Genomic DNA, 26,504 nt, shown 5'->3' on the forward strand with positions numbered 1-26,504 from the left:
TTCCCAGCTCTCCACCTCCCGGTGGCCCTCCTGGAGCCTCCAGGCCCTGTGATGTTCATCCAGCCATCCTCAAACCAGGGGCTCCAGAGACAATAACACCCAGCCCAGCCTTCCGGAGCCCGGCGGGGGGGGGGGGGGGCGGGGGCGGGCGGCAGCTCTCACTCCTGGGGGCCCACCCCTCCAGGCCTCAGCTCCGGAGCACCCCTGAGAGCGTTCTGCCCTGCGGGGCCCACACTGGGAACCCCCCACCACAGCAGCCCTGGGGAACCCACGGCCCTCCCCACTGGGCTCCTCTTTCATAGCCGTGGAGCAGGGGACGGGGAGTCCCTGGGTGGGACGTGGCGCTGCTTTCTGTCTGCCTGATCAGCAACACAGCTCTTTGCAATTCCGTGATTGGTTTCAGTTAAAGATTTGCTACTATTTGATTAAGATTTATTATTGATTTGGGATTGTTCCAAGCCAGCCCAGGCTGCCTTCCTGCAGAGGAGGGGTTTGGGATTGATGGGCCCCAGGTGGGCTGGAGCTCTGGGGCGGCTACCCCAGGCTTGCTCTCTCTCACAGGCTCGGGTGTGGCCACGTCGCTGCTCCAGTCAGAGCCATTTGGCTGGTGGGAGAAGATGGTGCTGGCCAGCCTCCCGGGGGCCCATCCTGGCTTTGGGCTGCTGCCGCCTGCACTGTTCCCTGTCCGGCTTGGCCCCGCCCGGCCTCCCAGGCCCAGCGCTCCGCTCGGCACAGAACGGTCCAGGTCCGCCTCTCCCGTGTCCCCTTCATTCTGAGCCGCCCACCTCCGGCACCTTCCCGCCTGTCTCTCCCAGTTGTTCTTGCTTGTCCTTCAAGCTTTCAGGGACAGTTATGCTGCTTCCCCCAGAGGCCTCGAGTCTCTCCAGGCCACCTGCATGTGTGTCCTTGACTTCAGGGCCCCAGGACGCGCCCCGGCCTGTGAACTCAGGGGAGCAGGAGCAGACAGGCTCCGTCCACTGCCCACAGCTGTGCGAGCCTGGCTTGGCTTGGAACTCTCCCCTCTGACTGTTCATTTATCTGGCTCCATATTTGTTTTCTGTCCTGGGGTTTGGGGTCCAGGTTTGGTGGGAGACACAGGCCTGCAGCCTCGGCCCCTCTGTGGCTGTCAGCCCCCAGGTGAGAAGGGGTCGTGGCCCCTTCCCCCCACGATGAATCTCCTTATCCAGGCAGCTCCACTGTCTGTTAGGTGCCTTGTGCTCTCTGCCTCCGAGGCGCTCTGGGACCCACCTGTGGATGGGAGGAGCCGGTGTGGAGGGTGGGTGATGAGCTCCCCGCTCAGGTGCTAGGGTTTCCCCCAGGCCTCTGCTGTGGGGGGCCTGGAAGAGGGAGGCCCCTGCCGGCAGGAGCAGGACCTCACGTTACCTCCTCCAGTCGCCGAGCCGCTCCAGGCCTCGCTGTCCTCCTCTGTCCAATGAGGCCGCGCCTCCCTGCTCCCGCCGGGCTCCTTGCCCTGCCTCCCAGCTGGCTCTCAGCCGGCTCTCCCCTTCTGTGTTGCCCTGAACTTGCCTTATTCCTGTGCTTTATACTCTGAGCCTGAGTTTTAAAAAAAATCTCCTCTGGGAGCCGACTTCAGAGGCAGAGTCTCAGAGTTTTTTCTTTTTTATTCGTTGATTTTTAGAGAGGGAGGAAGGGGGAGAGACAGACACAGAGAGAGAAACTTCGATTTGCTGTTCCACCCATTTATGCACTCATGGGTTGATTTCTGTATGTGCCCTGACCAGGAATCGAACTCGCAACCTCAGCATGTTGGGACAACGCTCTAACCAACTGAGCTACCCGCCAGGGCCTGAAACTTTTTAATAGAGAGGAGCCCCAGGCATCCTTTGGCTAAGTTGCTCTGGACCAGGTGTGAATACTGTGGTCTACAAATGGGACAGGGTCACCAAAGGCAGACGCTGAGACAGAGAAGGGACACAGCCCAAGTCCTCCGGCAGTGGAGGACCTCGGTGAGCCGTGGTGTCCAGGTGTCCTGCCCAGGTGCACCACAGGGGTCACGCGGCTGTGGCTGGAATTCTCGGAGGGATCTGACCATCAGGCTTCGCCCAGTGGGCTGTGAGTCATTCTTAGTGTCAAGCTGCATGTGAACAAGAATACTGGATGGTCCCTCTGCCGGGGGTTTAGCAAGAATGGCCCAAGGGTGGGTGGAACACGACCCAACCCACACTCTCGGCTGAGAACTCCCTGCAGGAACACAAGCTCTAAAGGGGGTCCAGCGGACTCGGTCAAGGGCTCTTTTCTGTTCTTATTGAGCAGCCAATGAGGTCTGCTTACCTGAGGGGCTGGGGACGCTACTCTGGGCTCATCCAGATCAGCGCCATGGCTTTGGGCTTGGGCTGATGGCCTGGGTCTGCCCTTAGACCTTGGCTGTACATCTCCAGGCTCCCTCTGCATGCAGGAGTGGCAGTGCCCTTGCAGCCACCTGCCTCTCGGACCGGACCCGAGGGCTCTGGTCCCCAGGAGGCTTTCTTTCTGTTGTGCAGGTAGCAGCACAGCAGCATCGAAACCCTACCTTTGACAGGAAGAGGTGTGTATTTGATTTCCTGCTGGGACTTCCGTCCGGAAACACATCCCCACCCAGTACAAACAGGACCTTCATGCCACTTCCTGCGTAACACCGTGAGATGTCCCCCCAGGAGTGGCAGCCCAGGAGAAGCTCAGGGCCTGTGCTGTTTCAACCCCTCGAGTCTAAGGCTGTGAGAGCTATAACACAGTCTGTAAAGTACACCCATGTGTGAGCCGTTTGAGCAGTTATGACTGGCCCTGGACAGTGGCGAGAGCTAGAGCGCATTTCAGGTGCGCCCAGCAGGGGAAGGCAAGGCATGGTGAGGGCTGGGAAGAGTCTGGGCACCTGGGGGAGACAGGATGTTGTGCAGACATCTGGATGTGTCTGGCTCTGGCTGGGAGGTGGAGTGGCTAACAGCCGGGTGTCCTTCCCTGATTGAAATCATGTGGAGTCTTGCTTAGCTCCTCTTGGGAAATGCTGTCCTAGTTTGACTGTGGGTCTCCCTCCCCACCCCCGCCGGCTTCCTTCCAAGAAGCCTGTTTTGTAACAGTTGGCCCTGGCTCTCCTGTTCTCACCCGGAGTGGAGAGGAGACTGTCATCCTTGAAACGGGGCCTCCCAGACCTGTAGCAGAGATAGGACATGATTTTAAGTGGAGTGCTGAGTGTGGAGGGCGGGCTGGGAGCCTGCACTGGTGACAGCGAGATCCAGTCTCCCTAGAGAGAAGTAAGTTCTTCATAGGGAGACGGGTGGCGGGGCGGGGGGGGGGGGGAGAATGTGCCTAGAGGAAGAAATTCTTCAAGTCAGCTGCCGCTTCTGGTGACGGCAAAGGCCACTGTTGGCATCTCCCTTGTTCTTGGTGTGAACACACTCTTGTGGGAATAATGTGACAAGTTCTTTTTCCCTCTCAAGAACTTCTCATGCAAATGGAGCCGTGATCATAGTCAAATTTTCCCCAAATAAGGAAGTGCTTTGGGAGGAGACAGAGGGAGCAAGCAGAATAGAGGGGGTGGTTTCACATCTCTGCCCCCCTCCCACCTTGAAAAAACATGCCGATTCCCACCCCCCACCCACCGTGGCTTCCTGCCTCGGCTCTTACAGAAATGAGTAAGGACTTTTATTTCTGACTGAGGACAAGAGAGGGAGGACTCTGAGTCTGTAGGAGCTCTGCCTCCCTCAGCCACTCGCAGAGACACCCGGAGTGGAGGGAGGCTGTGACAGGACCCCTGGGAGGGAGTTATGGCTCAAAGTGGTGCCAGGACCCTGCTCTGCTGCCGGGGACAAGAGAGGTGTCTGAGTCACGGCCTTCTTCTTATGTTTTATTTTGTCTTTCTGGAGAAAAGGGGAAGGGGGGAGGGAATGCACTGAGCTGGGAGCCAAGAGAACTGAGGTTCCCGACCACCTGGAGTGACGCCACCTCCCTGAGCCTCCGCGTCCCTATCTTACATGGAAACGTGCCCAGCGCCCCCTGCCTCTCAGCATTGTTATCAGGATGAAAGACAAAGAGACAATTACAGGAGGCATCACCGTGTGTGTGTGTGTGTGTGTGTGTGTGTGTGTGTGTGTGTAGGACCTGAGGCATTGGTGTGGGTCACTGTGTGTGTGTGTGTGTGTGTGTAGGACCTGAGGCATTGGTGTGGGTCACTGTGTGTGTGTGTGTGTGTGTGTGTGTGTAGGATCTGAGGCTTTGGTGTGGGTCACTGTGTGTGTGTGTGTGTGTGTGTGTGTAGGATCTGAGGCTTTGGTGTGGGTCACTGTGTGTGTGTGTGTGTGTACGACTTGAGGTGTTGGTGTGGGTCAGGTCCCGAAGCCCAGAGACTCTCCCTCATGATAGACTTGTTCTTATGGGGGGTTGGCGGAAAGCTCTGAGGCCCAAGGCTACCGTTTCGGGGCGAGCACGGGGCCCAGCGAGGTGAGGGGACTCGCTGGAGGAGACTCTCTGAAGCACACAGAGGTGGGCTGAGGATAAGAGCACACCTTCCGATCCTAGTTTGCTCTCAGGCCACCATGCTCCTGCATCTCACACACCTTCAAGAGAAGGGAGAAGGAACCTCATAGCTATTGTGCACCACAGTGTGTCGGCTCTGAGCTGGCCAGTTAATAAACAGCATTTTATTGAACGTTCTCAGCAGCCCTAGGAAATAGAGCCCAGTATGATCCCATTTTCTAGAAGAGTATAGTAAGGCTCAGACAGAGCAAGTGACTTATTCAGACCAGCGAGTGCAGGGCAGGGATTCGGAAGTAGGTGCTGGTGACTGAGTCCCTGGGTGTCATGCTGGAGAGAATGAGGAAGGGACAGTTCTTAGCGGCTTTTCCCATGAACCTGGTACCGGGCAGCGCTGCCGTGTGCCGGTGCCGGCTTCATTTCCCCATCGCCCCAGTGCTCTGCCCGCTCCGTGAGGATGTGCTCGCTCCCTGCTGCCGGCTGTGGGGCAGGCAGGTTGGTGTGGGGATGCCGGGAAGGTGTCTGATGGCACTGTTGGCTGTTCCCTCCCTCCAGGGCAGATGCTGCAGCGAGGCTGGCCACCCGGGCTGGCACTGTCCTGGCCAGCCACTAGACACCCAGGCTTAGGACTGGAACACAGGCTGGCCTCTCTGATGTTCCCTCTGCTCTTCTCCATCAGCCTTGGGCTCAGGCCCACCTGTCGTTCAAGGGCCATTCCAGCGGGCGCCCTGCCCTAGTCACCCCTCCCCCACAGGTCTGTCCTCAAGGCTGAGAATAGGGTCATGACGGGCAGCTCTCTGTTCCTCCCTCCCTGGGTCAGGGCTCCACTTTCAAGCCCCTCCATCCATTGGGTGGCCCGTTAGCTCTGCCTGCACGCTTCCTGATGGCCAGCTCAGTTTATACTGTTATTGGTGTGGTCATTAGTTGACTTGTATATGCTTTAATAATTTTATAAATAAATATGTATAAATTATATGTATAAAATGGTATATGCTCACACATAAATTTATATGCTAGATATAAATTATATACAAATCATATCTCATATATAAAATATCGATTATTAGGTATTACATGCTACATGTATGCTATCTATGTCCTTATATATGTTCTATAATGTATTCTATATTAAAGTATGCATGCTTGGATATATGCTTTATATATTTTAGATACTGCTATAGTTTCAAGGGCTTGAATGCCAGCTCTGCTTCCTACTAGCTGTGTGTCTCTGGGCAAATCACTTAACCTTTTTGTGCTCAGGGCACAGGAGGTATAATATAAGCTTTTTCTTAACGTAAATGAAAAAAAATGTGTTCATAGTGTTCATTTTACTAACAATCAGAGAAAGTCTTCCTCCGATACCCACTCATTAAAACATTCTCAGAATACCCACTTGTTGTTAGTACCTCAGTCACGTGTAACTGTATCCCGACACGAAACACACCAGGGGTCTGCTTCTCCGTCCCGCCAGCAACGCGGAAGCTTGCACACCCCCTGCTGCCTTCCTAGGCCGGTTGTTAGCAATGTCTTTAATTTTGCCAATTCTTTAGGCAAAAAGGAGCATCTTCTTCCGTGTGGCAGAGGAGTTATTCTAGAAACCTCTCTGGCTTAGCTCCAGGCATTGCCCTGTTTTGGGGTGAGGGACAAGCAAAGGGAAGATGGCCTTGTGTTTACTGAACCCCTGCTATAAGGAAGAGACAGATGTGTGTGTGTGGGGGGACAGACAGAAGGAAGAAGAGACAAGAGGCAGAGCCAGAGACCCTTGGAGGGGAGCGGAGCCGTGGGCAGGTACAGCCTCTCTCATATCAAGATGATTCATCTTCGGTCCAAGAGCTAGGGAGGGGCGGAGCCTGGAGGTGAGCTTGAGCCTGCCGGGACTCTGAGGTCCTGCAGGGGTCGAGACCAGGAAAGGAGCACAGGAGAGGCCACCCCCTGGAAGAGAGACTGAGAGAGAAAATGCCGAGTCTAAGGAGATGAAGCCAGGGAGAGAGACAGAGGCAGAGAGCAGCCCAAAGGGAAGGGGCAGGGAAGACAGAGCAAGAAGGGAGAGAGACTCGTAGACAAAGGAAGGGGGACGGAGAGAAAGATGTGCTAAGACAGAAGAAGGGGGTTGGAGAGAGAGAGGAGACAGTGAGGACAGGCCCAGACCGGCGCAGTCCCGGGAGGGGAGGTCGCAGACCAGGGCCACCCCTGCAGGTCTCACTCCTGCCCCGGCCCACGCCTCTCGGTGGTCCCTTGTCTTCTCCCAGGAAGACCCCGAGCTCTCCGTGTGTGGTGGCCTCTTGCAGAGGTTTCATGTGGACCTGGAGCCGGGGGAGCCAGGAGGGAGGACGGAGTCCCCGGAGGCTGAGCTCAGTGCCACTTGTGGGAGCCTGCTTGACCACACGGGCTTCTCGGCCTTGCCCGAAGCTGCTCCGCTGGACCGACCAGGAGATTCAGCTCAGGGGCCGCTTGGAAGGAGATGGGATAGTGATGACAGTTTTTGGGCAGGCTTCAGTGCCCGCATCGCACCCCAACAATCAACTAACATAAAAGCCACCAAACCAACGCCACCTCCCTAACCCGGCCCCCAAGTCAGAACAGCCACGGTGTCACCAGTGGAAGGAGAGCCAGATCTTGGGGCTCCTGGAAGCTGAGTGAGGAGAACCCTGGACCAGGGGTCAGCAGGCCTGGGGTCCTGGCCTCCCTTCACCTGCCCGACCTCCGAGGCCACGAGGAGTGGTGGACAGACAGGCCTGGCTTCCATTCTGCTGCCTTGTGGGTCCCTCTGTGGCTTAATGGGCAGGTAACCCGAATCTTCCCTCGTCTGCTCAGCGGACACCTGTCTCACAGGACTGTCTGTTACAGGAGTCAGGAAGACAGCAGGTGTCTTGTCAAGGCCCCGGCACGCCGTGGGCCGGCACCCCTCTCCCTGTCCCTGCCTGTGTCCTCATCTCAACGATCAGAACCGCCCGGCTCCCTGGGCTCGGCAGCTCCTCCCCAGCTCGGGCCACTTGATCGACCCCAGCAGGTCTGCCGAACCGTCAGCTAGTGGGTCCGGGCGCCTCTCTTCAGCCTCGTGTATCTCTCTGCCCATCAAACGTCCTCACCTCTGGCACTGAACAGGGGGTTTTCCGCCCCGAGAGGTTGAGGAGTGGCTGTTGAGAAGTGAGAGGCCGGGAGGGAATTTTCTGGAGAGACTCTCAGGAAGGCGATGTTCCAGGTTCGAGCCGACTCCTGATTCTCAGCAGTGAGGTTCCGGGCAGTGGCTCCTGGCACAACCTTGAGAACCTTGAGCTCCTCCGCACTCTCTCTCTCTCTCTCTCTCTCTCTCTCTCTCTCTCATACACACACACTAATGCACTTTCACACTCTCTCACACACACACACTAATGCACTCTCACACTCTCACACACACTAATGCACTCTCACACTCTCACACACACACACTAATGCACTTTCACACTCTCTCTCACACACACACACTAATGCACTCTCACACTCTCACACACACTAATGCACTCTCACACTCTCACACACACTAATGCACTCTCACATTCTCTCTCACACACACTAATGCACTCACACACACACACTAATGCACTCACACTCTCACACACACACACAATGTAAAGGAGGAAGCAGGTCTCAGGAGACAGCCCATGGGAGCCGGGTGGGCAGGACTTGCCTGCTGTTCACCTTGGACCCACCGGCCTTAGCGGGTGCTCCCCTCCTGGAGCAGGCCTGGCATCCCTAGCCCGCCGTGCTGGGAAGAAAGGGGTGAAGGACTCGTTTCCTGTCCTGGAGTGGGGTGGAGGGGGGCGCCGGAGGGCAAGCTGCAACAGCCGTGTGTGTGGCAGCGTGTGCTCCCCACGCGCACTGGGCGGCGGGGCTTGGCGGGGCGCAGAGGAGCAGCACCTCGCTGGAGGTCTTTGTTGATCATTTCCACTTTGGGAAGCAGTGTTCTCAAGGTTGACTGTGAAAGCTCAGGTTTCTCTTCCTTCTGCTTGTCAATCGTATGGCCAAGGCAGCGTGCCAGAGCCGTTCTCGTCCGCTCCAGGCCAGAGCCTGATCGCCATCCTCACAATCGGACTCGGACTGTCAGAGCGTGACTGACAGCTGCCGTGCCAGTCAGTACCTGGCTTATTAGCAATAATGACAGTGGCCATGTACCAGGCCTCTCTCTTCTGGGTCTGCAGCCTGGTGGCCGCGAGCCTGATCCTCCACCCTAGGTGTGAAATCCTGGGAAGTTGACCTAATTCTTTGGGTCTCAGTTTCCTCACCTGAAAAGCAGGGACGGTGACACTAGAGCCATTCACAAAGGCCACAGGCACTACAGAATGGATAATGCAGAAGCTACTGCGGGCAGCCTTCCCTCCCTGCCAGGTCTCTGCTGGGCACACTCGCTGCCTTCGCAGGGCAGGCCGGGGAGACAGCGGGCCGTGAGTTTTGAAGCTCCTTCTACTTCATGTGAATGGAAAGTGGGTGTGGGAGGCACTCGTCCTGCTGGTGGGGACGGTAGGAACTTCCCTGTGGCAGGAGGTAATCAACGACTAGATTCACACTCGCACTAGAGGAATAGTCTTTCCGTGCCACTCACGCTGCACAGAGTGGCGGGGTGTGGGGGGCGCAGGCAAGCCGGCCGCTGACAGGATTTGCAGAGTGGTGTGGGGTAATGTGTTTGTGTAAAGCTAGCGGACCAAAAACACAGACTAAGAAAACCCGAAGGCCACACGATTAGTAATGAGAAGCAAACATGCTATTTTCTCTCATTTCTTTTTTCCTGACTTTGACATGAAGGGTTCCCTCTCATTCATCAGAAGTGAGAGCTCCCTGACAGTCAGACCTCCACAGGGCCTGGCACTGCCTCCCGCTGGCTGGTTTTGAACCCAGGCTGGTCTGGCTGAGTTCACAGCCCGCGCGTTGTAACTCAGAAGTTGTCATCTCCTCCCCTGCCCACGGCGCTGAGGTACTGTAAGCACCGAATGAGGGATGTGGCTGTGAGAGCAGTTGACAGATGTCCCTTACAAGCTTACTCTGTGCACGGCACTGTGCTAAGTGATGGTGACTCGAAGCACACCAGCCAGCCAACCAACTAACAGACATACCAACCAACTGACCAATAAGTTTACCAACCTACCAACCAACCATCCAACCAATCTACCAGCCAACCAACTTAGCAACCAGCCTACTAACTAACCAACCATGCATCCACCCAGCCTGATAACCTACAACCAATACACAACTAACCAACTAACCAACCAGACAATGGAGGCAGCCATGTTGTTGGGAGAGACCGTCACTGAGAAGTCCCGCAGGTGAATGTGTAACGCCCCTCTGGTCAGAGCGGGGGATGGAGGAGCATGTCACCTTGAGAGCCTGGAGCACGGGCACTGCCCAGGCTGGGAGGCCGGACAGACTCCTCAGGATGTGAGGCCCGAGCTGGGGTTGGGGGAGGAGCGGGAGTGGGAGGCAGCGGCACGTGTGCAGATGCCAGGGGTTTCCCGGTCATTACAGCTGGGGGGCTCCCCACCCCTCCCGCTCCCCCCGGGCATTACAGCTGGGGGGCTCCCCACCCCTCCCGCTCCCCCCGGGCATTACAGCTGGGGGGCTCCCCACCCCTCCTGCTCCCCCCGGGCATTACAGCTGGGGGGCTCCCCACCCCTCCCGCTCCCCCCCGGGCATTACAGCTGGGGGGCTCCCCACCCCTCCCGCTCCCCCCAGCCTCCCGGGCATTACAGCTGGGGGGCTCCCCACCCCTCCCGCTCCCCCCCGGGCATTACAGCTGGGGGGCTCCCCACCCCTCCCGCTCCCCCCCCGGGCATTACAGCTGGGGGGCTCCCCACACCTCCCGCTCCCCCCAGCCTCCCGGGCATTACAGCTGGGGGGCTCCCCACCCCTCCCGCTCCCCCCCGGGCATTACAGCTGGGGGGCTCCCCACCCCTCCCGCTCCCCCCCCGGGCATTACAGCTGGGGGGCTCCCCACCCCTCCCGCTCCCCCCAGCCTCCCGGGCATTACAGCTGGGGGGCTCCCCACACCTCCCACTCCCCCCAGCCTCCCCCCACGCTCAGGCTCCAGTCCATCCCCAGGGCCTCCACCTGGCCCCTGGCAGTGTCCTCCTCGTTGCTTTTCCTGTCACAGTGTCTCGGTCTCTTCCTGGTCCCATTATGGCCAAAATGTCTTTTTTTTCTAAAGTGCAAACGTGACCATATCATTCTGCAGAGGCCCTTTCACTGGCTGCGTCTGAACCCCCGAGAAGCAGGCCCCAAGTGGGCATTGTGGACCCCCAACACAGCGCATTTTTTTATTTATTCATTTTAGATAGGAGAGGGAGAGACAGAGAGAGAGAGAGGAGAGACAGGGGGGAGGAGCTGGAAGCATCAACTCCCATATGTGCCTTGACCAGGCAAGCCCAGGGTTTCGAACCGGTGACCTCAGCATTTCCAGGTCGACGCTTTATCCACTGCGCCACCACAGGTCAGGCCTGTCTCTTTTTCCAACACAGCGCATTTAAAGCATGTTTTCACAGCAGAATAAGCAGACTAGAGCTGGAGGCACAGTCCTGGGGGCAGCGCCCCACTTTGAGCTACATCCCCTGAGATGTGGGGACTCTGGTGGACAAACTCAGAAGTGCTGGCCCCTGCTGACAGGCCATTTCCGGCCTTGTGCACCTGGTACACCCCAGCTCCGCTGTTGGCTGCAGCGGCTCAGACCTCACCTCCACCGATCGGCATCGTCAGCTCACTGCCACCAGAACCCGGTTCCTGCGGCCGGGACCACAGCTTGTCCCCCTCAGTGTCCTTCCCGGCGTCCCTGCAGCCTGGCCCAGGGGCCAGCCCAGGAGCCTGGGCAGAGGATCGGCTGAGTGGGGGTGCCTGCCGTGGGGGTTGGGGGCAGGAAGCTCAGCTGGGCCACGCTGGCCCTTTGCAGCTCTTCCTTCTTAACTGCTGGACTTCCAGCGTGGCCTCAATCACCGGCCTGGTGATGCAGCCACAAGAAAATGGGAACCTCATATCATGGTAGCATTGGCCTGGGGGTCTTCTCTCCAGAGGCGAAGGTGGGGGAGGGAAAAGAGTTTCAGCTCAGGGACCCCACAGATGTGGGTTCAAATCTCAGCAATTCCACTAAATAGTCTTGTTGTCTTCGAGTAAGGCAGTCCTAGTCTAGTTTCCTCCTCTGTAAAATGGGAATATTACAGCCACCCACGAAGGGATTGCTCCCCACACCACGGTGCCGGATGGCAGCTCTGTGGCGGCGGGGGGTGGGGTGGGGGTGAGGGCATGGACGGCAGCCTTGCTGCAGCTCTGGGCTCCCACTCAGGGAAGGTCGACTTCTAAGAGACCGGAGGGGCTCTGTAGGTGCTCCCGTTCAGGCCCCGTCCCCAATGCATTATATTTTATCCAACGGCAGAATATTTTCAAAAACCATCTGTTGTTAGTGTCATAAACATTCTCATCAGCTGCTTTTCTGCCCCTCCGTCCCCCGAAAGAAGCACACCGACCAACAGGAAGCTGTGACAGGTTGTTAAATGGGAGGTTTCAACAGAAGCATCAGGGTCTGACCGATGTCTCCTTCGCCAGCGACGCCCCAGAACGAGAGGCAGAATTCCAGAAGGAACCGGCTCTGGGTGGCGCAGTGGTCACTCCCACTGAGAGAGTAAGACGGGCTGGGGGAGTGAAGGGGGGTCACTTGGGAAGAGGAGATCCCCCTCCTGGAGTCTCCTGAGAGGCACCTCATGTCTGTCCCTTGCAGAAGGGACACGTGGGACCCGCTGTCCAGCTCCCCATCGAGAGAAGTAGAAGTTGCGTTGCGGCTCTCGGAGGAGCCACGCTGAGCTGGCCGCCTGGACGTTGTCCTGCCCAGCCGCAGACCAGAGCCAGGCATGCACACGGGGTCCCTCGGTCCCAGTGGGGGCCCCGCACAGTGAAGGGGGCAGGCTGGCATGGGCTGGGTGGCTAGAGCAGGCTCAGCAGGGAGAAGCAGGGCACCAGCGAGGCTGGTGGAAGTGGAGGTCAGGAGGCAATGGGGGTGTGTGTGTGACGGTGGCACAATGCCCAGGGCCTTGGAGGCTGAGGTCAGGGCCGGCTCTGGTCTCCGGGCGAGCCACTGTGCTGGGTGGCGGGTTCTAGGCAGGAGCGGGCAGACGTGACTTGGGGGAGAGAATAGTGGAGGTGAGCAGGAAGGCACCGTGTCTTGTACTGGGTCCTGACGGGGACCGAGGAAACAGGGCATGTGCCCCTATCTCAGAGTTAAAAGAAGAGCACCCTGGCCAGACACAGGGTGTATTTTACACCAAGGGACACCAGGACGGTGGCCACTCTGAGGAAGGACATCAATGCAAGGACGGAGACAGTCTCCGTTCCTTGAGCACATACCATGGGCCAGGCAGCTGTTTCAAGCTTTGTGGGAGTCAATGTCACACCAGCGCTGGCTGGTGGGTTCCATCTTTGTACATTTGGGGAAACTGAGGCATGCCTTATCCAAGGTCCCAGGGCCAGTAAGAGGAGGAGGGGGGGTGTTATTGGGATTTTATGATATGATAACTATCAATACTAATCAAAGCCCAGGGCCAGTAAGAGGCAGAGGGGGGTATTTTGGGGTTTTATGACATGGTTACTACTAATCAAAGCCCAGGGGTGGGTTTTATTTACAGCCATTTTACGGAAGGGACCATCAGGGCAGGGAGAGAGCTGCGAGCGGGACCCACACCAGCCCCCACATCCCCCAGTCTCCGGCCCAGCGCCGCCCACACGGAGTTTGTCTCCTCCCGTTTCAGGGGAGCCCGACCCTCTGAGGGGGCTGCTGCTCACCGGTGCTGGCGTGCCCAGAGCGCTCTGCGAGGTCCGTTCCGACTCAGGCTCTGGAAAACCTGATTCCTACTGAAAATTACCCATTTTCCTTTTTCCTTTTTTTTTTTTTTTTAAACATTTAAAATGTTATCGAGCCATGTGGCCACTGCCGTCTTGGGCAGAAAACATCTTGGATGAATTTGCATTTTTAATTCTTGGCATTTTTATTTTGCTTCAGTTCCCAAAGAGCATTTTTTTTCTTTCTTTTCTTCTTTCTTCTTCTTATTCTTTTTTTTAAGTGAGAGAAAGGAGGCAGCCCACACAGGGCCAGGGTGGCAGGAGAACACGGTCACAGTCGTGACGTGTGTCCCGCCTGCTAGCTGCACCAGAGTTACCATGTGTTCCAGCAGCCAAGCCCGCCGGCACACTGCCCCCCGGGGTCTCCTGCAGCCTCTTACAGGGGTCAGTGCCCCTCAGTGGGCCGGCTCCTCCCAAGGGGGGCTGCCTGCAGCTGCTGAGGCCCAGGCCGGCTGGGCAGATGCCGGGGAGGCCGCTCCACGGGGCCTCCTTTTTTTTTTTTTTTTTTGTATTTTTCTGAAGCTGGAAACGGGGAGAGACAGTCAGACAGACTCCCGCATGCGCCCGACTGCGATCCACCCGGCACGCCCACCAGGGGCGATGCTCCGCCCCTCCGGGGCTTTGCTCTGCTGCGACCAGAGCCACTCCAGCACCTGGGGCAGAGGCCAAGGAGCCATCTCCAGCGCCCGGGCCATCCCCGCTCCAATGGAGCCCTGGCTGCGGGAGGGGAAGAGAGAAACAGAGAGGAAGGGGGGGGGGTGGAGAAGCAAATGGGCGCCTCCCCTATGTGCCCTGGCCGGGAATCGAACCCGGGTCCCCCGCACACCAGGCCGACGCTCCACCGCTGAGCCAACCGGTCAGGGCCGGGGCCTCCTTTATTTAATGACACCACATGCGTTCTAGTCACCTTTGCCTACTGGCGCCTGTCCCTAAGGCTGGCCCAGGACTCCCGCAGGGCTGGAGCAGTCACTTCCAAAGGGTGTCTGTCAGAGCTACACAGGACTTTAGAGACCAAGGGACCATGTTACAGATGGGGAAAGTGGGGCTGAGAGAAGAAAGAGGGGACGAGGGCTCTTTATTTATTATTCAGTGGTCGTTTCTTGAGCATCTGTTATGTGGCAAGTGGCAGAGGAGACCGTAGCCGACATGGCTGTGCCCTCATCCTGGGGCCAGCCGGGTACACAGAATGCTTGAATGTAGAGGGTCAAGTGCCAAGAGCGTGGGCATGTGGGTGCCCTGTGAGGTCAAAGGCAAAGCCGCACCCTGGCACTGCCCCCCACTTCCCATGAACCCCCCACGCAGCCCGAAAGGCAGGTGTTTGATTGTCATCTGATAAATGAGGAAGCTGAGGTGGAGGTGGGTATTACTCTCAGTTTCTAGATAAGAAAGCTGGTGCCTGGATGGTGGAGTGGCCGCCCCTGCACCCTCATTGCTGGGAATGCAGCAATGAAGAATGCACCAGGGGCCGGTCCTGCAGAGTATGGCTGGTCAGGTGCGGGGAACCGAGACCACAAACAATTCCTGAGGAACAGGGTTTCACGTGCAATTGGTGCGCAGAGGGGAACTACAGCAGGACCCCGTGAAAGAGAGCGACCCGGGGAGGCGTGGAAGCTGCCAAGAAGCCTGGAAGTGTGCTCTGCGCATCTTAGGGATAGACAGGCCCTGGAGGACGGCCAGAGGGGATGTGGACTAAACCGCGTTCCCTGCTTGGGATCTACTTTCTGCTAGCTGTGTGGCCCTGGGTGAGTTACTCAACCTCTCTGGGCTCCTGTTTCCATGTTTACATAATGGTTAACAGTATCTAGCGCTCAAGACAATTGTGCACATTAAAGAAACAATATATGCACAATAAACACATCATGCATGCTTGCACATCACCCTCTGCCACGTGCCTCAGTGCGCACGGGGCGGGATCCCTGTGGGCCTCTCCCAGAGCCGGTGCCTCAGTGCGCAGGGGGCGGGATCCATGTGGACCTCTCCCACAGCCGGTGCCTCAGTGCGCATGGGGCGGGATCCCTGTAGGCCTCTCCCAGAGCCGGTGCCTCAGTGCGCATGGGGCGGGATCCCTGTAGGCCTCTCCCAGAGCCGGTGCCTCAGTGCGCACGGGGCGGGATCCTTGTGTGCCTCTCCCAGAGCCGGTGCACAAATCCAGGCTGCATCGAGCCGTCTCCCCACTCCAGCGTCTCCAACTCGTGGGGCCGTTAGGCCTGCTTTGCAAAGTGAGGAAGCCACATTTGAATTTGTTAAGAAAAAAACAACCCCCAAACAAAAAACAACAAAAGCCTCAAACCAAACAAACACTGCGCATCACGGACGCTGTTTCCTTCAGCCGGCGCGTCCCACAATATGGTGCTGCGGGCCGGGAGAGCTTGGCCACAGATGGCGTGCTTGGTACCAGCCCTGTTTTCTAAATAGCCCGTTCCTCAGTGTAAATGATAACGCGCAGACACATGGTGCCGCTGGCTCCCGGAGGCTCCTGAGACACGCGTTTCTTGGCCTAGTGCCCCGGGTCTGACTTCCTCTCTCCAGATGGCCGGCATCAGACTTCTTCAAGACACGGGTGGCATGCTGGCACTCAGGGTGGAGGCAGGGGGACCCTCGCGGGGCCACCACGTACAGCTTACTCTCCCACCGGTGGCCTCGTGGTACCACCTGTAAGATGGGGTGCCGTCAGGGGCACCTGCGGGGGGGGGGGGGAAACCTACAAATGATATCATGGTGAGGCTGGGACTCGACCCAGCTCCTCCGCAGCTGTGTTCTCGCAGCCTGTCTCCCTTTCACGAAAAGGGTGCATTCTCGGAAGAGTCCACTGAGCACCCACCTCAAAGGCAGCAGAAGGAGGCTGGGGGGTGGGGGAAAAGGCAGGGGCGCCCATCTCCCACCTAAAGGGAGAAGGCTCTGCTTTGGCACCTTCAGGCCTGCAGGCAGCCGGGGGCAGTGGCCCCGCCCCGCCCTTGACTTTGAATTCCTCCCTCACTCTGTGCTAGTGACCCCCTGTTGCTGAACCTCTCCAAAGCTCATTTCTTAAAGATCTAAAAAATGGGAACAATGTATCAAGGGCAGGGTTTTGGGGGGAACAGGCAGGAAAGGGGCGCAATGGTTTGTAGAGAATTTATACAAACATAAAAACCACTTCAACTCAAAAATGAGTTGCCTTTTTGTTACACTTTGCCCTGACAACTCCAAACAGTGTCTGGGGTAGACTCCTCCTCCCTGATATATATATATATATATATATATATATATATATATATATATATATATATACACACACACACACACACACACACACACACACACACACACACAGTGTGTCCGTAAAGTCATGGTGCACTTATGACTGGTCACAGGAAAGCAACAAAAGACCACAGAAATGTAAAATCTGCACCAAATAAAAGGAAAACCCTCCCGGTTTCTGTAGGATGATGTGGCAGCATATGTGCATGCGCAGATGGTGACATAACACCGTGTATACAGTGGAGCATCCCATGGCCATGCCAGTCGAGATGTGGACTGTACAGAGGAAAGTTCAGTGTGTTCTGTGGCTTGCTAAATTTGAATCCATGACCAAAGTGCAATGTGAATATCGGCGCGTTTATAAGGAAGCACCTCCACATAGGAATAACATTACTCGGTGGGATAAGCAGTTGAAGGAAACTGGCAGTTTGGTGGAGAAACCCCGTTCTGGTAGGCCATCAGTCAGTGAGGAGTCTGTAGAGGCTATATGGAATAGCTACCTAAGGAGTCCTAAAAAATCTGTGCGTAAGCCCACATCGAACTGTAATGAATAGGTATGAAACTGGGAAAGTTTTCCTTTTATTTTGTGCAGATTTCACATTTCTATCGTCTTTTGTTGCTTTCCTGTGACCAGTTAAAAGTGCACCATGACTTTACGGACACACTGTATTTTGCTGTTGTTGGGCTAAATTTTTAAACAATCGGTGTATTTAATGGTGAGTCTGAAGATCTTCTTCAGCGTCACGTTTACAGGTTTTTATCCTTCAGTAGCTATTGTATTCTGTATGGAAGTTGTACTGACTGCTTCTAACAGGTGATGCTTGAACTCTACTACACACATTCACGCATTCATTTGAAGAGTGAGTCCCCAGCAGTGTGGAGTCATTCGGGCTTATGTAGGGCCCCTCATGGCTCTATATATTCCTGTATGAAAGCAGTAGATTTGAAATAAAACAGCAGCAACCCAGGGTGTGGAAAGACAGACATGGAGCTTGAGATATGGGGATCAGATGGCATCACGTGGGGCGTGCTCTCCCCGGGGCAGTGCCTGGTGCTCGGCTGTTGTTTCCGAGACCAGAGTTACCTCTCATCTGGAAGTATGGGCCCTTCAGCTGTAAACGCGGGCACAAGACCATCTCATGGTGTTTTGGGGCTTGAGTCCCAGCTTTCCCACCTCACGGCACGTCACTAACGCTGCGAGATCTAGTTTCCCTCTCTGAAAAACGGGGACCACAATGTGGGCTCCGGTGGGGAGCAAGGAGCTCACCCCCCACGAGGGGCCTGGCGGGGGCCATGGTTTCCCCGTGCACAGGACCCGGTCTGGTCCAACTCAGCAGCTGACCCTGGGCTCCTTGTGGCGTCTTCACCTCTTCTTGACCCCGCACGATTGGCTCTTCTGGATGACATGGAGTTTTCGTTCCCTGTAGTAATTTGGGGTCTTTCTTGCAGGAAATAGAGACCCCTTTGGCTAACCTAAGCAAATGGTATCGAGGGGTGCGTGTGTGTGCGTGTGCGGGTGTGTGTGTGGTTTCAGGAGCCCCTGAAATGGGTGGGAAGCCCCAGGACCAGGCTGGGCGTGGGCAGAAACCAAGAGGACACAAAGAGACAAAGCTGAGGAAGCAGGAGGAACAAATACAGTGTCGCCGCTGAACCGGCTGACCCGGCGGGCCACTGTCGCTCCTTCACGGCTGCCACCACCGCAGTGAAGCACCCCTCCTTGCCTCTCATCACCCGGATGGGCTGATTTAAGATTCAGATCCTGGGGGGCCGGCCCTGCTGGGCCGAGTGTAGGCTATAACCCACAGCCCTGCTTTACCGGGGCAGGGACAGTTAGGACCTGGTCCTCGGGCTTCTGAAGTGGGCGGTGTGGTCTGGGACCACCATCAGAGAACACCCCCAAGGAGGAGCTACCTTCCCCAAAGGCAGGGGTCCCCAAACTTTTTACACAGGGTGCCAGTTCACTGTCCCTTAGACCGTTGGAGGGCCGGACTATAAAAAAAACTATAAACAAATCCCAGTGCACACTGCACATATCTTACTTTAAAGTAAAAAAACAAAACGGGAACAAATACAATATTTAAAATAAAGAACAAGTAAATTTAAATCAACAAACTGACCAGTATTTCAATGGGAACTATGCTCCTCTCACTGACCACCAAAGAAAGAGGTGCCCCTTCCAGAAGTGCGGCGGGGGCCGGATAAATGGCCTCAGGGGGCCACATGTGGCCCGCGGGCCGTAGTTTGGGGACCCCTGCCCAAAGGAGTGTGATATGCACTCAGGAGGTGGGGGGACCAGATAAGGGGGCAGCTGTCTCGACTAAGTTCACCGCTCCCATCCTTGGCTCTTCTCCTTTCCGGCCCTTGTCAGGGCCCTAGCCAGACCCCGTGTTTGTCCACCTAGGAGAGGTCCTAACGGTACCTGATGCATTTGATCTCTAGAGCTAGATCTGGGGTGGACAATGCTTCTGTCTGGATTACAGAGAGACTGGCATGTGGAGGTCGCTGCTTCCGGTAGGAAGTGGGGGTGAAGAAAGAACACTCGTGTTTAATAAACTCCTAGTCCATACAAGGGGTTGTGTTGTACATTTCACATTCATTTACCCTCTTCTCATTATCACTAGAGTCCCTGGAGGTGTATGCCATCACGCCCGTTTTGCAGATGGAAAAGTGAAGTGTGGAAGACTCAAGTGGAATGCCTCATTGTTTCACGTAGGGTTGTTGGGTCCATCGGAAATGGACCAAATTTAAATTAAACCAAAGGGAAGGAAGTCGAATAGGGACTATAGGGTTGAAAGGAAAGAGATGAATCAGTTTTAGACGAGACAGGAATCAAGAACTCCCCAGTGATATAAGTAGCAGTAACCTCTTGGGAAAACCATTCCAGGTTTTCCCCAGATCCGTGTCATTGTCGTCAAGGTTTACATTTCTCAGGAGGGAGAGTCTGCTTGGTTGAGACTGGGTATCTTTCCTGAGTGTGAATTCTGGGCCATCTCATTCAGCCCCGCCCCGAGAAGAGCCGTGTAGTTGGTTTAACTCCCTGCTGTTGCCATACAGAAATTCTTAATAATTTTTGAACAAGATGCTTCACAAATTGTGTAGCTAGTCCTGCTTTGGTCAGATGAGTGCAAGATGATTTGATAGACAGTCCTATCAAGATTGTCTACAGTGGTGATTAGGTAAGTTCCTAAAGCATTATTGGGGGATGCTGTCATATCAAGGGGGAGACAGATGCCAGGCAGGTAAGCGTGCAAGCAAAAATAACACATGTTCACTACGGTCCCTATCTTGTCAGCCCAACATTCCCACACATCTTTCCCTCATGCCTATGATTTTACCTTGCACCTAAATTTCATTGACCAGCAGTTCTCATAGAACCCTGATAGAAGGCTGAAAAATGAAGTGCTCAGGATGCAAAAATGAGATAGAAGACCATTTGTGTTTTGGCCACAGCCTATTTGCCTATAATCATAAGCCACTCCCAAATTATATACTATGTGTTTTATATTATATATTGCAGAATGTTTATCAATGGGTGAGAAAGGAGTAATGGTATTTGAGATCAGGAATAAAAGAGAAAAAAAAAATAAAAGCCTTGTAGAAATGCATGAGAACAACCTGCTTTCAAGTGACGATTTCTGTTGACATAGCTCTCTGCATTTGAGCTAAAAAAATAAATGAAAAACAAAACCTCTCAGTAGATGAACTAATTCATCAACCAGACACAGATGAGAAAAGGATACATGAATTAGAAGATTGAATTGATTAAGTGTTCTGGACTCCAGTACATAGAATTAAAGATAGAAACTGTTTGAGGCACGGAAAATATAAAAGAGAAATTAGAAAACTTTGAAGACAGAATGGAGCATTTCAGCACATGACTAATAGGATGGAAAATTAGGGGAGAGATGGCAAATATGAAAGATAGAGCAATTATGAGGAAAATAAAGAGACATGAGATATAGAATGAGAAGCTTCAATATAAATCTAATAGAATTCTCATTATTGAAATAGAAAATAAGAGAGAATTTAAGAGTCCTAGTAGACACAAAATGAAGCATTGTATGTTGAGAGAGAGAGAGAGAGAGAGAGAGGTAAAAGGTAGCAAAGTGGTACTTAAAACAATAATAGAAAATTTTAAGAAGTGCAGAAAGCCTCATTAAGCTCCACACTTAAAGACTTCATAGTCTTTGAAAATTTATGGAACATCAAGGAGAGAGGAAATCCTACAACCCACCAGAGACTAAAACATGTATTGCCTTCCACAGAACACCAACCAGTTATTAGTCCAATGCTCGTAACAAATACAGCAAATGCCAGAACTAGAACAAATGCCAGAAAGAAACACACTAACATCTTTGAAGTTGAGAGGAAATACCTGCATACGTACAGTCCCATAGCCAACCAAACTATAGTCTAAGGGTGAAGATGACAAAAGGCGTTTTTGGATAAAATGGAACATAGAATAAAAACTACATGTAGATGCTCTCCAATATAATTATCAAATGAATTACTTAAACAAGAAAAAGCACTCCAGAAGGTCAGAGTGGGATGCAAAATAAAGAATATTAAAATGTAAGGATAAACACTCGAGTGATAGGATACACAACTTCTGAACCAGTGGTGGAAAATAAAAGAAATGTAAAATGCTTGATCAATCCAACAAGTGAAATAAAAGGAGAAAAACAAAAGAGGCATAAAGAAAACAAGAAGGTAGAGATAAGTTCACACACACATATATATATATATATATATTACTAACCACAATAAATGTAAATAGGTTAAATTCACAATTGAAAAACAGAGGCTCCAGGTTAGATTTGAAATGTAAATGATAATTATAATAGAAATACTTAAAAATATTCAGAGGATGTTTAAAAATTAAGGTTTAGAGAGAAGATAGGCTAGACATTTACTAAAGACAAGCAAGCTAGTGTGGGGTTCTTAATAATAGACAAAATAGAATTTCATGTGAATAGCATGATAAGTAGAATTTAAATAAAAGAGGGATATTCCATATTGATAAAAAGCATAATCCATCAAGGTGACATAACGATGATTAATTTGTATAACCTAACTTACACAACCTCAAAATGTAAAGAGCAACTACTGTCAAAACAACAAGAAGTAATTGTTAAGACTTGGGACCATGACTGAAGGTTTAGTACCCATCTCCCAGAAAAGGATTCATCAAGTAAATTGAGAATAAATAAATACATATAGAAAAACAAGCTTTATCTGGAAGAAAATATATAGAAATTGCTATTCAGAGAACATACATTATCTTTAAGCATGCATTGAATATTTACCCAAAATGATAATATATCAAACATTAAGGAAGTCAAAACACATTCCAGTAATAACCATTAGACAAACCATATCCTCTGACCAAAATGAGGTAAAAATAAAATATCAACAATAAAGAGAGAATTATTTCTCATGTATTTGAAAACATTAAGTATAAGGTCTAACTCCTAAATAACCCAGGAGTTAAAGAGAAATCATAAAGAAAATGATAAAATATAAAGAACTGAATTATAATTACATCATATATAATACCTTGGGAAATGCAGATCAATTTGTCCTTAGAAGAAAATTAATAGTTTCATGTACATTTATCAGGAAACCAAAGTATCTGAAGATAAAGGAGTTATGTGTGCAGTTTAGGAAGCTACACAAAGGATGCCCCCCCCCCCCAATAGTCTCCTGTGAGGAGAACAGCACTAGTCAATGCAACTGGATCCATTACATGACTAAGTTTATCTAAATCTAGTGTGTTCTCCTCATCCATCAGTTTTGCATTGATTGAAACTATAGAATTGCATATGGGTGGGATTAGGGTTACCATCAAATATTAAATGATCGCAGTTCTCCCAGAGATGTGGTATTTGCTCATTTATTTTATTTTATTTTATTTTTTTCATTTTTCTGAAGCTGGAAACAGGGAGAGACAGTCAGACAGACTCCCGCATGCGCCCGACCGGGATCCACCCAGCACGCCCACCAGGGGCGACGCTCTGCCCACCAGGGGGTGATGCTCTGCCCATCCTGGGCGTCGCCATATTGCGACCAGAGCCACTCTAGTGCCTGGGGCAGAGGCCAAGGAGCCATCCCCAGCGCCCGGGCCATGTTTGCCCCAATGGAGCCTTGGCTGCGGGAGGGGAAGAGAGAGACAGAGAGGAAAGCGCGGTGGAGGGGTGGAGAAGCAAATGGGCGCTTCTCCTTTGTGCCCTGGCCGGGAATCGAACCCGGGTCCTCCGCACGCTAGGCTGACGCTCTACCGCTGAGCCAACCGGCCAGGGCTGCTCATTTATTTATATTGTATATTTAAATATATTTAAACTTATAGCAAAGTTGCCAGATAGTACGAAGTACTGAACCGTTTGAGATTAAGTTACTAACATCGTATCCCATTACTGAATATTTTAGTGTGTGTTTCCTAAAGGAAAAAGGGGTGTGCTTGAACGTAACCACAACACAGCTACATGACCACAATACAGCTCTCAGAACTGGAAAACCATTTTTGATTTGTTACTATCATCCTCTGTGGACCTCATTCAATTTTGCCAGTTGTCCCAATAGTGTCTTAGGCGGCAGAAAAATCCATGGTCGTGAGTGGCATTTAATTGTCATGTCTCTTTAGTTTCCTGAAGACTGGAGCATCTACTCAGTGTTTCCTTAACTTTTATGACCTTGAGGTTTTAGATTATAGACCAGTTACTTTGTATGATGTGTCCCATTTTGGATCTGTCTGATGTTCGCTAACGATCAGATTCCGGATATGCATCTTTGTCAGGGATGTCACGGAAGCGATGCATTGTTCACCTGTCTTATTGCTGTTTTAATGTATTTGGGCTGCCATGACAAAATACATACCGTGGACTGGGTGGTTGAAACAGAAGACAGTTATTTCTCGCAGTGCGGGAGCATGGAAGGAGACCAAGACCAAGGTTCTGGCTGGTTTGCTTCCCCGGCTTGCAGGTGGCTGCCTCCTTCCTGTGTCCTTCCAAGAGAGAGCTCTTCCTTTTCTTTTCAGGACATCAGCCCTCTAAAATTCAGGTCTCACCATTGTGACCTCATTTAACACTCACCACTTCCTTCTAAGCTCTTTCTTCTGGTACAGAATTTAGGGATCCACATAGGAATTTTGGGAGAACAGGAACATTCATTCTGTAACATCCAACTTCAACCTGTCTCCAAATCTACTGCAACAGCCTCTTCCGCAGTGTCCCTGCCTCTGTCTTCCACCTCGCCGTCCGTAACACATACTGTTGGGTGGTAAGATTTTGGTGAGTCTCATGACTGGCTTTGTAAACTTTCATCACTGGTGGGAACTGTCAAGTTTCCCTATTGCAAATTTCCTCTTTTTTCTTTTGTCATTAATAAGGATTTTGGGGGGGAAGCACTTGGACATTATGTAAATATCCCACTCCCCATCCAATGTTTATGATACGTTTTTATCATCTACTGATGTTTCTTGGCTAAATTAATTATTACCATGAGGACTGCCAAATGGTGATTTTCTAATTCTATCATTCCTTGTACATTTATTAGTTGGCATGATATTCTAAGGGAAAAAGCTCCCCCCCCCCATTTGTTTATTTATTTTTATTCACAGAAGAGGAGACACATGGTTTCTGTTTTATGCGATGGGTATAATCTGTTCGTAGTATTATTTGTATTGGCTCTCAAATTGCCCCTTCTTTGGTCTTTCCATGAAGGAATAATTGGTACTGGACAAGCTTTTCCACCGCAAACAAACAGAACACCGGAGAACGCATATGAAGCAGCACTTTCGGATATTCGACAACAGGCTGAGCCGGACTGTGATGACTGGAAAAAGTGAAACAAACACTTGGAGTCCTACGTGTATCATCGCATTCTTCCTGTAGGACTTTCAGGAGCAAGGAAGGAGTGCTTCGGGCGGGCACTGCAGGGCTGGCGGGGTAAGGGCAGCAGAAACCAGAGCTGCCGGCAGACCGAGAGGGTTACAGCCCGTGGAGCGGAGCCCCAGGGAAAAGGCAGGTGCACCGTGCACGGTCTCGGGGCGTCCTCAGAGGCCTCAGGAGGCGCTGACTGGGTGCTGATCTGTGTGCATGCCCGAGGTGAGACTGCGCGAGGCTGGGCGGAGGAAACCGCGGGAGGAACAAACACAGTGTAGAGCAGCGAGCCAAAGAAGTGATCGGAGCTCACACGGAGTTGTGAGTCATTCAAGTGCTAACTAACAGGAGGGGAAGCCCTGGTTCCTACGGGAATTCAGTGGGGAGCCCAGAAAGGCTGCACCTTCAGAAGAGGACTACACAGACCAACGCATTAGAGTCGGCTCTAGACTCACTTCAACCAGGCTTCCTGAACACTCTTCAGAGGGTGGTGCTGACCGCGGGTCAATGAACTGCCTGCCGGAACGAAACCCAGCCCCTCTGCAGCCTCGGCGTCCCGTGTCCCCGGGAAGAAATGGCCCCACGCGCAACAAGGCAGAAAAAACGTGGCCCCTAACCCGGAGAAAATAGATGAGTACAGAGAGACTCAAAGGGACAAAGGTTAAAGGAATTACAAGGCAAGAACTAGAGAAGAGAGCTTATAAATATGTTCAAGAATTTCAAGGAAACATAAATGTAATGAAGAAAAAAAAGCAACTATAAAAAAAGAAGCAAATAAAGCTAGAGCGAAAAAGTATATCTATGAATTTTTTTAACCCTTTGAGTCGTAGGAACGTTCATGTACGTCCTCGTGCCTCCTGACCATCCAGAGTATGATCAATTTATTTTAAAAATGTGTAAGGCAACCTTAAATAAAGGCAAATGTATATTCTTCTTGTTTCCTTCAATTCGTTATCAAATAAACATGATTTTGAATTAAACTGTAACTGTAACTAATTTCATTTTTTTGAAAAACAAACAGACAAAACACAACTCACTCCTGGGGGTCAGCGAGTATGAAAAAAAAATCTCGCTACTCAAAGGGTTAAAAAAATCACTGGATCAGCTTAAAAGTATATCAGAAACCTCAGAAGGAAAGATTGCAGACATAGTCCTACGCTATTCAAAATGAGCAGGTCGTGAAAGGCTGGAGAAGGACCAGCCTTAGTGACCTCTGTGCAGTCTGACACGTGTCCCTGGGGCCCCAGAAAGGAAGAAGGAAGACAGCGAGGCTGAAAAAAATATATAAAGTCAAAATCCCCCCAAATTTTGTGAAAACACATGAAACCACATATCCAGCCATTTCAATGAACCCCAAGCAAGACAAACAAAGAAGCCGCATCAGGGCACTTTATAATTAAATTTCTCAAAACCAATGACAAGGAGAAAAATTCTAAAGGCCTCCAGAGGGAAAATATTATATAAAGGACAACAGAGATAACAAACAAACAAACAAACAAACACCTCCCCTACCGAATGGCCTCTGACTTCTCTCCAAAACCAAACAAGCCAAGTGGTATTATAATGACATCTTTAAAGTGTTGAAAGGGAAAATAAAAACAAAAAAACAAAAAACCCCATGACACCCTGGCCTCCTAGAAGTTTATATCCAGCAAATATCCTTCAAAAGCAAAGGTGAAATAAAGACATTTTCAGTAACTACAATAAATGTTAAACCTGGTTTTTCAGACCGAAAGAAAAATGACTCCACGTCAAAACCCAGCGTCACAGAAAAGAGTGAAGAGTGCCAGAAATGTCAAATACACAGATACACAGAAAGACATTTCTTGTCGTTTACATTTTAAGGAAAAGATAATGGACTGTGTGAAGAAAAATAACAGCAGTGCACTGTGGGATTCAGAGCACATATAGAAGTGAAGTGTATGACAAGGGCGGTCCAGAGGAGTGGGGAGGAAGTGGAAGTGGACTGTTCTAGGTTCTCATGCGACTGTGAAGCCACACGATCTACCTGAAGGTGGATGGCGACAGGTTAAATACGCACATGGTAAGTTCCTAGAGAAACAAGAAAAATTAATC

The sequence above is a fragment of the Saccopteryx bilineata genome, chromosome 4, assembly GCF_036850765.1.
Source record: "Saccopteryx bilineata isolate mSacBil1 chromosome 4, mSacBil1_pri_phased_curated, whole genome shotgun sequence".
In the NCBI taxonomy this organism is placed as follows: Eukaryota; Metazoa; Chordata; class Mammalia; order Chiroptera; family Emballonuridae; genus Saccopteryx; species Saccopteryx bilineata.